This window comes from Schistocerca serialis, chromosome 6, assembly GCF_023864345.2.
Source record: "Schistocerca serialis cubense isolate TAMUIC-IGC-003099 chromosome 6, iqSchSeri2.2, whole genome shotgun sequence".
Classification (NCBI taxonomy): domain Eukaryota; kingdom Metazoa; phylum Arthropoda; class Insecta; order Orthoptera; family Acrididae; genus Schistocerca; species Schistocerca serialis.
Genome location: NC_064643.1, coordinates 182,341,986 through 182,354,255, shown reverse-complemented (window position 1 = coordinate 182,354,255; position 12,270 = coordinate 182,341,986). Strand labels below are relative to the sequence as shown.

Here is a 12,270-nt window from a genome sequence, read left to right as displayed (position 1 = left end):
GGCCACTGAGGCACACGAAATTATTATTAACCTACATAAACAATTAAGTTTGTACAGCATGCTCGGAACGCGAGTTTTACTCGAACTTGTCCGGGTTTCTTCTGAGTCATCAACCTTCCGACTGGTAATGAACTGACCTCTTCACCACAGAGCAGCACTTGCACCCTACGTCCTCTACGATTTGCTCGACATATTCCTATAACTGCATTTCCCTATGTTTTTACCTATACAGCTCCCTCTAGTACTATTTAAAATATTCCCAGATGTCTTCATGTATGTCCCATCGTACTGTCCTGTCTTCTTGCCAGTGTTTTCCACATTATACTTCTTCGCAGAGAGTGTAGAGTACCGCCACCTAATTTTCGATATTCTTTTATAGCACCAAACCTCTAACGCTTAGTTTCTCTTCTATTATAATTTTTCACAGCCCATGATTCATTAACATACAATGCTATGTTCCGAAGGTACTTCTCAGAAATTTCCTTTTTCTAATTAAGATCGATATTTCGTACTATTAGACTTCCTTGGCCGGGAATGCCCTCTTTGGCACTGCTAGTCTGCTTCTTTGTTTTGTCCGTCATGTGTTATTTTTTGACCACGGATTTTCAGGTCGTAAAAGTGCATTTTAGGCGCCTAAAATAGGCTCTTTCATTACCTCATTTAAACTATATCAAACCTAAAACAGGCCCTAAAAAGTGTTATACAGAAAAACTAAACGTAAAGGTAAAATAACAATATTGACATATGAGCAAATTATTATGTAACAACAAGGAAAATGGAAATGTGCACAGCTGCACAACACAGCAACATTTTACTGCTTTAATGCTGAAACTGATCCCAAACCTTCATATACAGACATATATTGAAATTCGTAGAATACTCAATACATACCGGATAAAACAGCGGTTTCAAACATTCAGATCATAGCTGGCTTCACAGTAAATAACTAAAACCTTTTGTAAGTTTTCCAGAGAAAAACTATGGCGCTTGTCAGTCAGTATTAATTTATATGCCGAAAAAGAACGCTCCACATCAACGGATGTTACACTGGCGTACTTCACTTTCGGCACATGATGGATAGGAATGCTGCAATTAGGGGAGTTGGATTTTCCGCTAAGTATGTATGATGCTGCGCGTAAGTGCTTCAGGCTGTGTCCTTCTGAAAAACCTTTTGTTTTTGTCTGTATTTTCTCCCACTTCACCTAGTGCTTCTTAATTTTCTTTTTAATTTCCTCCAGTAAAGAAATGTTCTCGTAGATAGGTCTCCTTGAACCTTCTAATTCGAAATAATATTTGCCATACACGTTTAGATGGTTCTAATACTGTATAAGTCAAGTACTGTAGGACTGAGGGATATTTGAGCAATTGTTTTGCTGACGTTAAAAAAGCAGAGTCCTCTGGCAGATTTTCAGTTATCTTCTTGTCTGCCCCAGGGGGTAACAACAGGTTCGGGTGGCAAGAGGCATCTGCAAATTGATCTTTGAATGTCTACATCTTTGATGGTGCCTTAACAAAAACTCTCTTTACTGTGAAGATTAATTTATTTATCTTGGCGAATAAAAGGGGCAACGGCCTTGCCGCAGTGGATACACCGGTTCCCGTCAGATCACCGAAGTTAAGCGCTGTCGGGTATGGCCGGCACTTGGATGGGTGACCATCCACGCTGCCATGCGCTGTTGCCGTTTTTCGGGGTGCACTCAGCCTCGTGATGCCAATTGAGGTTCTACTCGACCGAATACTAGCGGATCTGGTCACAGAAAACCATCATAACGACCGGGAGAGCGGTGTGCTGACCACACGCTCCTCCTATCCGTATCCTCATCTGAAGATAACACGGCGGTCGGACGGCCCCGATGGGTCACTTGTGGCCTGAAGACAGAGTGTTTAGGGAATAAAAATCTTAACTTGCTCTGCTGTACGTTTGATAGCATGTGTCACACAAGCGACATGCACCATCAAAGGGCAGAATACTCGGAGCAATCATACACTGATCAGCCAGAACATTATGCCCACCTACCTAATAGCCGGTATTTCCACCACCTTTGGCACGGATACCAGTGGCGACGAATCATGGCAGGGAAGCAATGAGGTGTTGGTAGGTCGCTAGAGAGAGATGGGGCCACACACACACACACACACACACACACACGTCACGTAATTCCCGTAAATTCCTGGGAGGGGGCCGATCAACTCTGACGCTACGTAAAAATCACATCCCTGTGTTCGATCGGGTTCATATCTGGCGAGTTGGGGGGGGGGGGGGGGGGGAGAGGGCAGAGTATTAATTGGAACTCGCCACGGTGGTCCTCAAACCACTGCATCGATCTCCTGGTCTTGTGACATGACGCATTATCTTGTTGAAAAATGCCACTGCCGTTAGATGCACGTAGTCTACAACCACGTTGAAAGGTGGCTACACTGAGCCACAGCGCCAGAGATTGCGCCAAAGAGTATTATTCAGCCGCCTCCACTGGCAGTTCTTGTCGAGAAGTCGTGGTGGGCAGTGCTTGTTGAGATGTAGCAGTGGTGAGTCGTTGTTGAGAGGTTCCCATGGAGAGTGCTTGTTCAGACGTTGTCATATTGTTTTGATGGGCTAGACACCAGATGTTGTTGGATTAGGGATGCTGTAATGTGCTTTTCGTCAGTATATATGAAGGTAAAAAAATTCTCTTTTTTTGTATTATTTCAATGTCTTGAACAATAATGCCTATTGGTTACAGGTTCAGTCAACCAAGCATCTGGCTCGTGTTCTTGTATTAGACTGTATTTCTGGTTTCTATGTGCAATTATAGTATTTCTGGTTTTTTTTTAATTACTTCAGTATAAATGATGTTTAAAATATCTGGTATTATTAAGGAAGAACCGTGCCAGATGTGTATGTTGAAACACACTTCCACACATAGAACAGCTACACTTGTGTTTTGTTGTTTCGTAGCTTTCATAGTTGCTGGGGACTTAATTAATTAATTGTGTTAACGGAAATTTCGTTCCAGTCTTTGTTGTTGTTCTATGCAGTCAGATTGCGTACAAATACCAGACAGGGCCAACCGGTTACGAGACTGCGTAATCGGACAGTCAGAGACGAAAAATTAAAATTATTTGCATACTATTTAATTAAGCCCCCATGCACGTGGCGACCTCTGCTTCGGATCGTCCCTTGGAATTCTTCTGATTGTAAAAATAGTAGTATTGTTGTAGTAATTTGTAGTTTAGTAATTGTAGTCTATATTGCATGTGTAGATTTGGTAATTGTCATTCTTCTAATGGTATTTTTTGCAGAATTTAATTTTTGTTGTCTTGTATACGGGTTTGACAATTTTGTGCAATTATGAAGATTTCAATTGTTCGTTAATCGTGTTTGAGGGAAGCATTTCGTGTGAATGATATTGTTGGTGATAAAGTGTCATTGTGTGTAATTTTCATATAGTGACGAGTTTTGTATGTTTTGTAAATGATCACGCGATCGATGAAAAAGGCAAAAATGATGAATAGTGAGAATGACGAAATTGTTAACATGGCGAACTCGCCAACACAGGAGAACAGGATGATGAATAATGGAGTTGAAAACAATTTAATAAATCGGGAAAATAGTCCGGAACCAATTCAAATTTTTTCACAATCAAAAAATTTTCAGAGTACGAGATTAACGACAGAAGATTCTGGGATAGTATCGAACACAGACAGCTTTACTGCTATGACGAAGGAAGTTAGTTTTACGGGAAATGTTAGGGGCGAAAAGAATTTCGAACAAGTTAATATGGAGCAGTTGATGAGTGCAATATTAAATTTTCGATCTGAATTTAAAACAGAGATGGGAACTTTGGCAACACAGTTAGACTCACAAATAGGAACAATTAAAACTGATATGAGAAAAATGGAAACACGGTTAGGATCTGAATTAAAAGCAGTGGCAACACGTTTAGAAACAGAGATGGAAACAATGGAAACACGGTTAGATTCACGAATAGGGACATGTTTCAAAAACATGAAAGATGAATTAAAGAACGAAATTAGAGAAGAAGTACAACCGATTTTGAATGCTCACAATAATAGATTAATTTCAAAAGAAATCAGACAAAAGGAACAGGATAGAGAACAGGAAGAAAGAGATCGCGTGATAGTACAAAAATTTTGAGAGTTAAATTTACAACGTGCACACGATAAGGAAGAAATATTTGAGAGAATCGAGGAATCCGTACCAAATGACAGAATAAATAACTTAACACAACAGTGTGAACAATTAATTAATTGTGTTAACGGAAATTTCGTTCCAGTCTTTGTTGTTGTTCTATGCAGTCAGATTGCGTACAAATACCAGACAGGGCCAACCGGTTACGAGACTGCGTAATCGGACAGTCAGAGACGAAAAATTAAAATTATTTGCATACTATTTAATTAAGCCCCCATGCACGTGGCGACCTCTGCTTCGGATCGTCCCTTGGAATTCTTCTGATTGTAAAAATAGTAGTATTGTTGTAGTAATTTGTAGTTTAGTAATTGTAGTCTATATTGCATGTGTAGATTTGGTAATTGTCATTCTTCTAATGGTATTTTTTGCAGAATTTAATTTTTGTTGTCTTGTATACGGGTTTGACAATTTTGTGCAGTTTTGAAGATTTCAATTGTTCGTTAATCGTGTTTGAGGGAAGCATTTCGTGTGAATGATATTGTTGGTGATAAAGTGTCATTGTGTGTAATTTTCATATAGTGACGAGTTTTGTATGTTTTGTAAATGATCACGCGATCGATGAAAAAGGCAAAAATGATGAATAGTGAGAATGACGAAATTGTTAACATGGCGAACTCGCCAACACAGGAGAACAGGATGATGAATAATGGAGTTGAAAACAATTTAATAAATCGGGAAAATGTGTCAATACTGAAACCCGAGTCGCGACACTTACAGAAGACGTAAATAAACAGAAAGAACAATTAGGTGACTTATCGGAAAGAGTTGAGGAGATTGCAGATAAGTTGACAAGTCTTAGTTTAAATGGGGACAGAGATTCAGATGATACAGCTCCATTGCCATTTGCAGAAACAGAAGAGTACCAGAACATAAATAAACATGTTGAAACTCAGGGAAAATTTAATGAACGCATTAAAAGGGAATTTGAGGCATTAGGGAAGCAAGTCAAACAAATTGAAGGCGAAATCGTAGGAAAAGACAGAAATTTAGAATCACAGATAGCAGAGGGGTTTGAAGAAAGTAATTTATTTCATTTACGAGAAGCAACAAGAGAGCGCCAGGTGCGCGAACTTGACAATAATCGACATTGGGACAGGGACAGACGCGGTAGGTCTTTGTCGCCACGAGGAGAAAACTTTGACTATAAACACTTCTTAACTGTTCGGAAATTTAAGGTCTTTCGCAATTCTAAGAATGACATAGATCCATGTTCATGGTTAGATAAATTTATGTACGCACTTCCACCAAATTGGCCACTAAGTCACAAACTGAAATTTATGTGTGGATATTTAGAAAACGAACCGGCGACGCGGATGCGCGCACTTATTAGAGATTGTAATAATTTAAATGATTTTTATCATGCATTTCTATCGGCATATTGGTCCGAAAACACGCAAGACAGAGTCAAACATAGTCTTATTATGCAGCGTAATTTTAAACAGTTTGAGTTCCGCACGCCGGCAGAATACTTTGAAGACATGATTCGAAAGAATCAGTTCCTGTCCAACCCTTATAGCCCGACTGAATTAATTCGCATTTGTTTAACTAAGCTGCCACAATCAATAAGACAAATTGCTTTAGCCGGAAGATGTAAAGACGATATTGAGACTTTTAAGACATTGTTACAAGAACTTGAGTATGACAACGACGACGGAACTTCTTGTAATTTTTTCAGTAACAGTAATTACAATAGATTTTGAGAGAAAAGGGATAGTGATCGGAACGGACGTTATAGCGGTAATTTTGAAAATGACAGACGTAACAGACAGGACAATAGATACCAGCCTTATGACAATAACGGACGTTCTAACAGAAATTACACAGACAATCATAACAACGGTAATTCCTACCGGAATGATCAATCATACGGAAACAGTAATCGGTATCATCAAGACAGAAATTATTCATACAATAATAGAAATTCTTACAACAGAAATAACCAGGGTAGTAGATCTAACAGTAATTTCAGATGTGACAGTCGAAATTACACAAGAAGTAGTCGTTCAGATAGACAGGAAAATAGAGATTTCTATAACAGACACAACCAAGAATTTACATCTAACAGACAGGAGGGACCTAATTGGCATCCTCCGCGTGACAGAAATTCCGAGAGACAAGTGCAAATCGTAGAAATTGATCCGCGAAGACGTGACGCAGGCAATCGACAATGACTTGTAGCTTCGGTTTCTGGCAGCAATATGGACGGTTCAGAGAATAATGACACTACGACTTTACACTACGTACGCCTGGAAGACATGAGAGACATTTTGCTAGACGAAAAGGAAAATAATGTAGATGCATTTTTACATCCTGTTATTGAAGTATGTGTGGGTAAGAATAAGTCCACTGCAGTTTTAGATTCTGGGAGCCCATTGAATGTCATTAGTGAATCAGTTTTTCGTATATGTGTAATAACTATTGCCTGTCCTGTGTTACCTGTTTCTAAAACTACAATTCGAGGCGCTATTTCTCGAAAAAGTGTGGAAGGCAAACAACAGACCAACTTAAATTTCATTTGTTAAGGATACGAATTTTCTGCTAATTTTATTATTGTTCCATTACTCAGTACACAAATTATATTAGGTATGGAGTTTCTTAACACACATAAGCCAATTTTGAACTTTAAAGAAGGAAGTGTGAATTTGACTGTTGCCGGAATGCCGAAAAGTTTGAAATTTTTCGAGTGTTTAATAAAATCTGTATCAGACACAAAATGTTTAAGCTTTCTTACTTCTGATGTTTTCGCTGAGTATTATGACGACAATGTGTTCATTCATGACAACGACAATAGATACAGAGACGGGATGGATGATATAATTAATAGCGAAGAATTAATTAAAGAAAAGGTTAAGAAAGCTGAAGTGCCAGGTGACGTTGCAAGAGAACTGCACCAAATTTTGACTTCACATGCTACAGTATTTAGTCATCACACAGGAACTATACAAGGCTTACAATATTTATTTAAAGTAAAAGAACACACACCATTTCGAGGAAAAACGTACGCTATTCCTTTGGCGTACAGAGACAAGGTTAAGAGTGAACTTCAGTACATGTTAGATCAAGGCATTATTGAGCCAGCAGTTAGTCCTTATACCAGCCCATTACACGTCGTTCTTAAAAAGGATGGGTCAATTTGTTTGGTTCTGGATTCCAGGCAGATAAATAATATCATCATTCCTGAAACTGACCGTCCACAAAATTTAGATGAACTTCTTGAACATTTCCATGGAATTAAAGTCTTATCCACGATTGATATGCGCGCAAATTTTTGGCAAATAGAACTCCACCCTGATTGTAGAAAATACACTGCCTTTTTAGCCTTTGGTAAGTGTTACCAATTTCGGAAATTACCGTTTGGACTTACTATATTTTCTGCAGCATTAATTCGTAGTTTAAAAGAAATTTTACCTGTTTATCTTCGTGACAATATTACTTCATATGTTGACGATATTCTTATTGCTAAACGTTCTTGGAGTGAGCATAACAAAATTTTGGATTCATTATTACGTGTTTTTGCAAGAGTTGGCATTACAGTGAACTTGGAAAAATCTGAATTTGGTCGTTCTCAGGTGAAATTTCTTTGTCACATTATTTCTACAGAAGGTATTTTTCCTGATCCAGAGAAACTAGACGCTATTCGTAATTATGCTGTTCCTACCACAAAACGTGATGTTCGTAGTTACCTTGGTGTCTGTAATTTTCTTAGACGCCTTGTTAAATTGGACGATTTGGCCACACCTCGTTTTTGTGAACTATCTGGAAAGTTCTTTTTAAACGAAAATCGGTCGACAACTCTGTTTGGTTAGTTGGTATTCCTGATGAGTGGGTTAATAAATTGATTTGGTACACACATTTCAGTTATGCACACTTTGGTCCCAGAAAATGCTTTCATAAATTACGAGAAAATTGCTACTTCAGTAATATGGAAAAACGTATTCGATCTGTTCTTGCCAAATGCAAATTATGTCAAAAGGCTAAGCCGCCAACTATTTCTCACAGAGCACCGTTGTTTCCTATCACTCCAGCGAAATTAAAGGACATGGCTACAGTCGATTTGTTCGGTCCAGTGGTTCGTTCTACTAATGGTTTTGCGTACATTTTGGTAGGAGTGGAACTGACATCAAAATATGTGTGTTTTACACCTTTACGTAAAGCAACAGCTCGTTCAGTATCTAATGCTTTCATCAAACATTTTCTTAAAGAAGTGGGTCATATTGATAAAGTTATATCAGATAATGGATCACAGTTTTGCTCTAAAATTTGGCTTCGTACTCTACGGCGTCGTAAGATTAAACCAATTTTCATTTCACTTTTTCACCCTCAATCTAGCGCTTCAGAGAGATGGATGAAGGAAATAAATAAATTGTGTCGACTTTATTGTCATCAGAATCACAGAACGTGGGATCAGTATCTTCATATTATTCAAAACATTCTGAATGAACTTCCTAATGATTCAACTTCTTTACCACCTATATTGATATTAAAAAATAAAGCACCGACAAATCGCATTTCTGAAATCGTTCCTTTTCCACCTTCACGGAAACTGCAGCATTCTGAAGTTGTGAACCTGGCTCTGCAAAATATTGCATCTGCGGCTGCTGGAAGAGAGAAATCAGCTAAACGTCCTGGTCGTTTAAAAACCTTGTCAGTTGGTCAAAAGGTGTTAATTAAGTCTCATCGTTTGTCTCACAAAGGAAAAGGCTTGTGTCGCAAATCTTTTCTGCTTTATAACGGTCCATATAGAGTTCGCAAAATTATTCATGATAACACTGTTGAAGTAGAAACTCTTAAATCTCGACGCTCTAAGGGAGTACATCATATATCTAACGTTAAAATTTTTGTGGAATGACGTGGGAATTAGTGAAGTTCGGTGGCAGGAGGAACAAGACTTCTGGTCAGGTGACTACAGGGTTATAAACACAAAATCAAATAGGGGGAATGCAGGAGTAGGTTTAATAATGAATAGGAAAATAGGAATGCGGGTAAGCTACTACAAACAGCATAGTGAACGCATTATTGTGGCCAAGATAGATACGAAGCCCACACCTACTACAGTAGTACAAGTTTATATGCCAACTAGCTCTGCAGATGATGAAGAAATTGAAGAAATGTATGATGAAATAAAAGAAATTATTCAGATTGTGAAGGGAGACGAAAATTTAATAGTCATGGGTGACTGGAATTCGAGTGTAGGAGAAGGGAGAGAAGGAAACACAGTAGGTGAATATGGATTGGGGGACAGAAATGAAAGAGGAAGCCGCCTGGTAGAATTTTGCACAGAGCACAACATAATCATAACTAACACTTGGTTTAAGAATCATGAAAGAAGGTTGTATACATGGAAGAACCCTGGAGATACTAAAAGGTATCAGATAGATTATATAATGGTAAGACAGAGATTTAGGAACCAGGTTTTAAATTGTAAGACATTTCCAGGGGCAGATGTGGACTCTGACCACAATCTATTGGTTATGACCTGTAGATTAAAACTGAAGAAACTGCAAAAAGGTGGGAATTTAAGGAGATGGGACCTGGATAAACTAAAAGAACCAGAGGTTGTACAGAGATTCAGGGAGAGCATAAGGGAGCAATTGACAGGAATGGGGGAAATAAATACAGTAGAAGAAGAATGGGTAGCTTTGAGGGATGAAGTAGTGAAGGCAGCAGAGGATCAAGTAGGTAAAAAGACGAGGGCTAGTAGAAATCCTTGGGTAACAGAAGAAATATTGAATTTAATTGATGAAAGGAGAAAATATAAAAATGCAGTAAGTGAAACAGGCAAAAAGGAATTCAAACGTCTCAAAAATGAGATCGACAGGAAGTGCAAAATGGCTAAGCAGAGATGGCTAGAGGACAAATGTAAGGATGTAGAGGCCTATCTCACTAGGGGTAAGATAGATACCGCCTACAGGAAAATTAAAGAGACTTTTGGAGATAAGAGAACGACTTGTATGAATATCAAGAGCTCAGATGGAAACCCAGTTCTAAGCAAAGAAGGGAAAGCAGAAAGGTGGAAGGAGTATATAGAGGGTCTACACAAGGGCGATGGACTTGAGGACAATATTATGGAAATGGAAGAGGATGTAGATGAAGATGAAATGGGAGATACGATACTGCGTGAAGAATTTGACAGAGCACTGAAAGACCTGAGTCGAAACAAGGCCCCAGGAGTAGACAATATTCCATTGGAACTACTGACGGCCGTGGGAGAGCCAGTCCTGACAAAACTCTACCATCTGGTGAGCAAGATGTATGAAACAGGCGAAATACCCTCAGACTTCAAGAAGAATATAATAATTCCAATCCCAAAGAAAGCAGGTGTTGACAGATGTGAAAATTACCGAACTATCAGCTTAATAAGTCACAGCTGCAAAATACTAACACGAATTCTTTACAGACGAATGGAAAAACTAGTAGAAGCCAACCTCGGGGAAGATCAGTTTGGATTCCGTAGAAACACTGGAACACGTGAGGCGATACTGACCTTACGACTTATCTTAGAAGAAAGATTAAGGAAAGGCAAACCTACGTTTCTAGCATTTGTAGACTTAGAGAAAGCTTTTGACAATGTTGACTGGAATACTCTCTTTCAAATTCTAAAGGTGGCAGGGGTAAAATACCGGGAGCGAAAGGCTATTTACAATTTGTATAGAAGCCAGATGGCAGTTATAAGAGTCGAGGGACATGAAAGGGAAGCAGTGGTTGGGAAGGGAGTAAGACAGGGTTGTAGCCTCTCCCCGATGTTGTTCAATCTGTATATTGAGCAAGCAGTAAAGGAAACAAAAGAAACATTCGGAGTAGGTATTAAAATTCATGGAGAAGAAATAAAAACTTTGAGGTTCGCCGATGACATTGTAATTCTGTCAGAGACAGCAAAGGACTTGGAAGAGCAGTTGAATGGAATGGACAGTGTCTTGAAAGGAGGATATAAGATGAACATCAACAAAAGCAAAACAAGGATAATGGAATGTAGTCTAATTAAGTCGGGTGATGCTGAGGGAATTAGATTAGGAAATGAGGCGCTTAAAGTAGTAAAGGAGTTTTGCTATTTGGGGAGCAAAATAACTGATGATGGTCGAAGTAGAGAGGATATAAAATGTAGGCTGGCAATGGCAAGGAAAGCGTTTCTGAAGAAGAGAAATTTGTTAACATCGAGTATAGATTTAAGTGTCAAGAAGTCATTTCTGAAAGTATTCGTATGGAGTGTAGCCATGTATGGAAGTGAAACATGGACGATAAATAGTTTGGACAAGAAGAGAATAGAAGCTTTCGAAATGTGGTGCTACAGAAGAATGCTGAAGATTAGATGGGTAGATCACGTAACTAATGAGGAAGTATTGAATAGGATTGGGGAGAAGAGAAGTTTGTGGCACAACTTGACCAGAAGAAGGGATCGGTTGGTAGGACATGTTCTGAGGCATCAAGGGATCACCAATTTAGTATTGGAGGGCAGCGTGGATGGTAAAAATCGTAGAGGGAGACCAAGAGATGAATACACTAAGCAGATTCAGAAGAATGTAGGTTGCAGAAGGTACTGGGAGATGAAAAAGCTTGCACAGGATAGAGTAGCATGGAGAGCTGCATCAAACCAGTCTCAGGACTGAAGACCACAACAACAACAACAACGACATACTTTCGAGAAATAACAGTTATACATAAACACGCAGAGAGTACAAGGATACCGCGCCGTGTTCCGGCGGCGGCACAGACTCAAAGCAACAGTCAAGTCTGCGCGCCGCACAAGGCAGTCGTTGACTGCAAACAATTACTTCCTACGTCACGCGCCTACGGCTGATCGAGCGTTCAGTGCGAATGCACTGACAGCCGTAAACAAATACACAGTCTAATTTCTCCGAATAAATTCAGTATAAAGCTATAGTGACTTGATAAATTATGTTATTAACGTTCAGTATTTTTCAGGATACGGTTGTATAAAATATTTAAGACCTTCAGGTAAATTCTGTGTGTGTCCAACGTTAAGAGGACTTGCTATCGAGAAATTTTCAGGAAGAATGTAATTTCGAAGAAGAAACTAATAAACTAAAAAGGTAACTATTAATTGAGTTTATTTTTCAGGTAAC

At 38.9% G+C, this 12,270-nt stretch overlaps 1 pseudogene; it reads left to right on the top strand.

Moving 5' to 3' along the window:
* The first annotated feature begins 1,564 nt into the window (after nucleotides 1-1,564).
* Nucleotides 1,565-1,682, top strand: LOC126485453 (5S ribosomal RNA; annotated as a pseudogene).
* The last annotated feature ends 10,588 nt before the right edge of the window (nucleotides 1,683-12,270 follow it).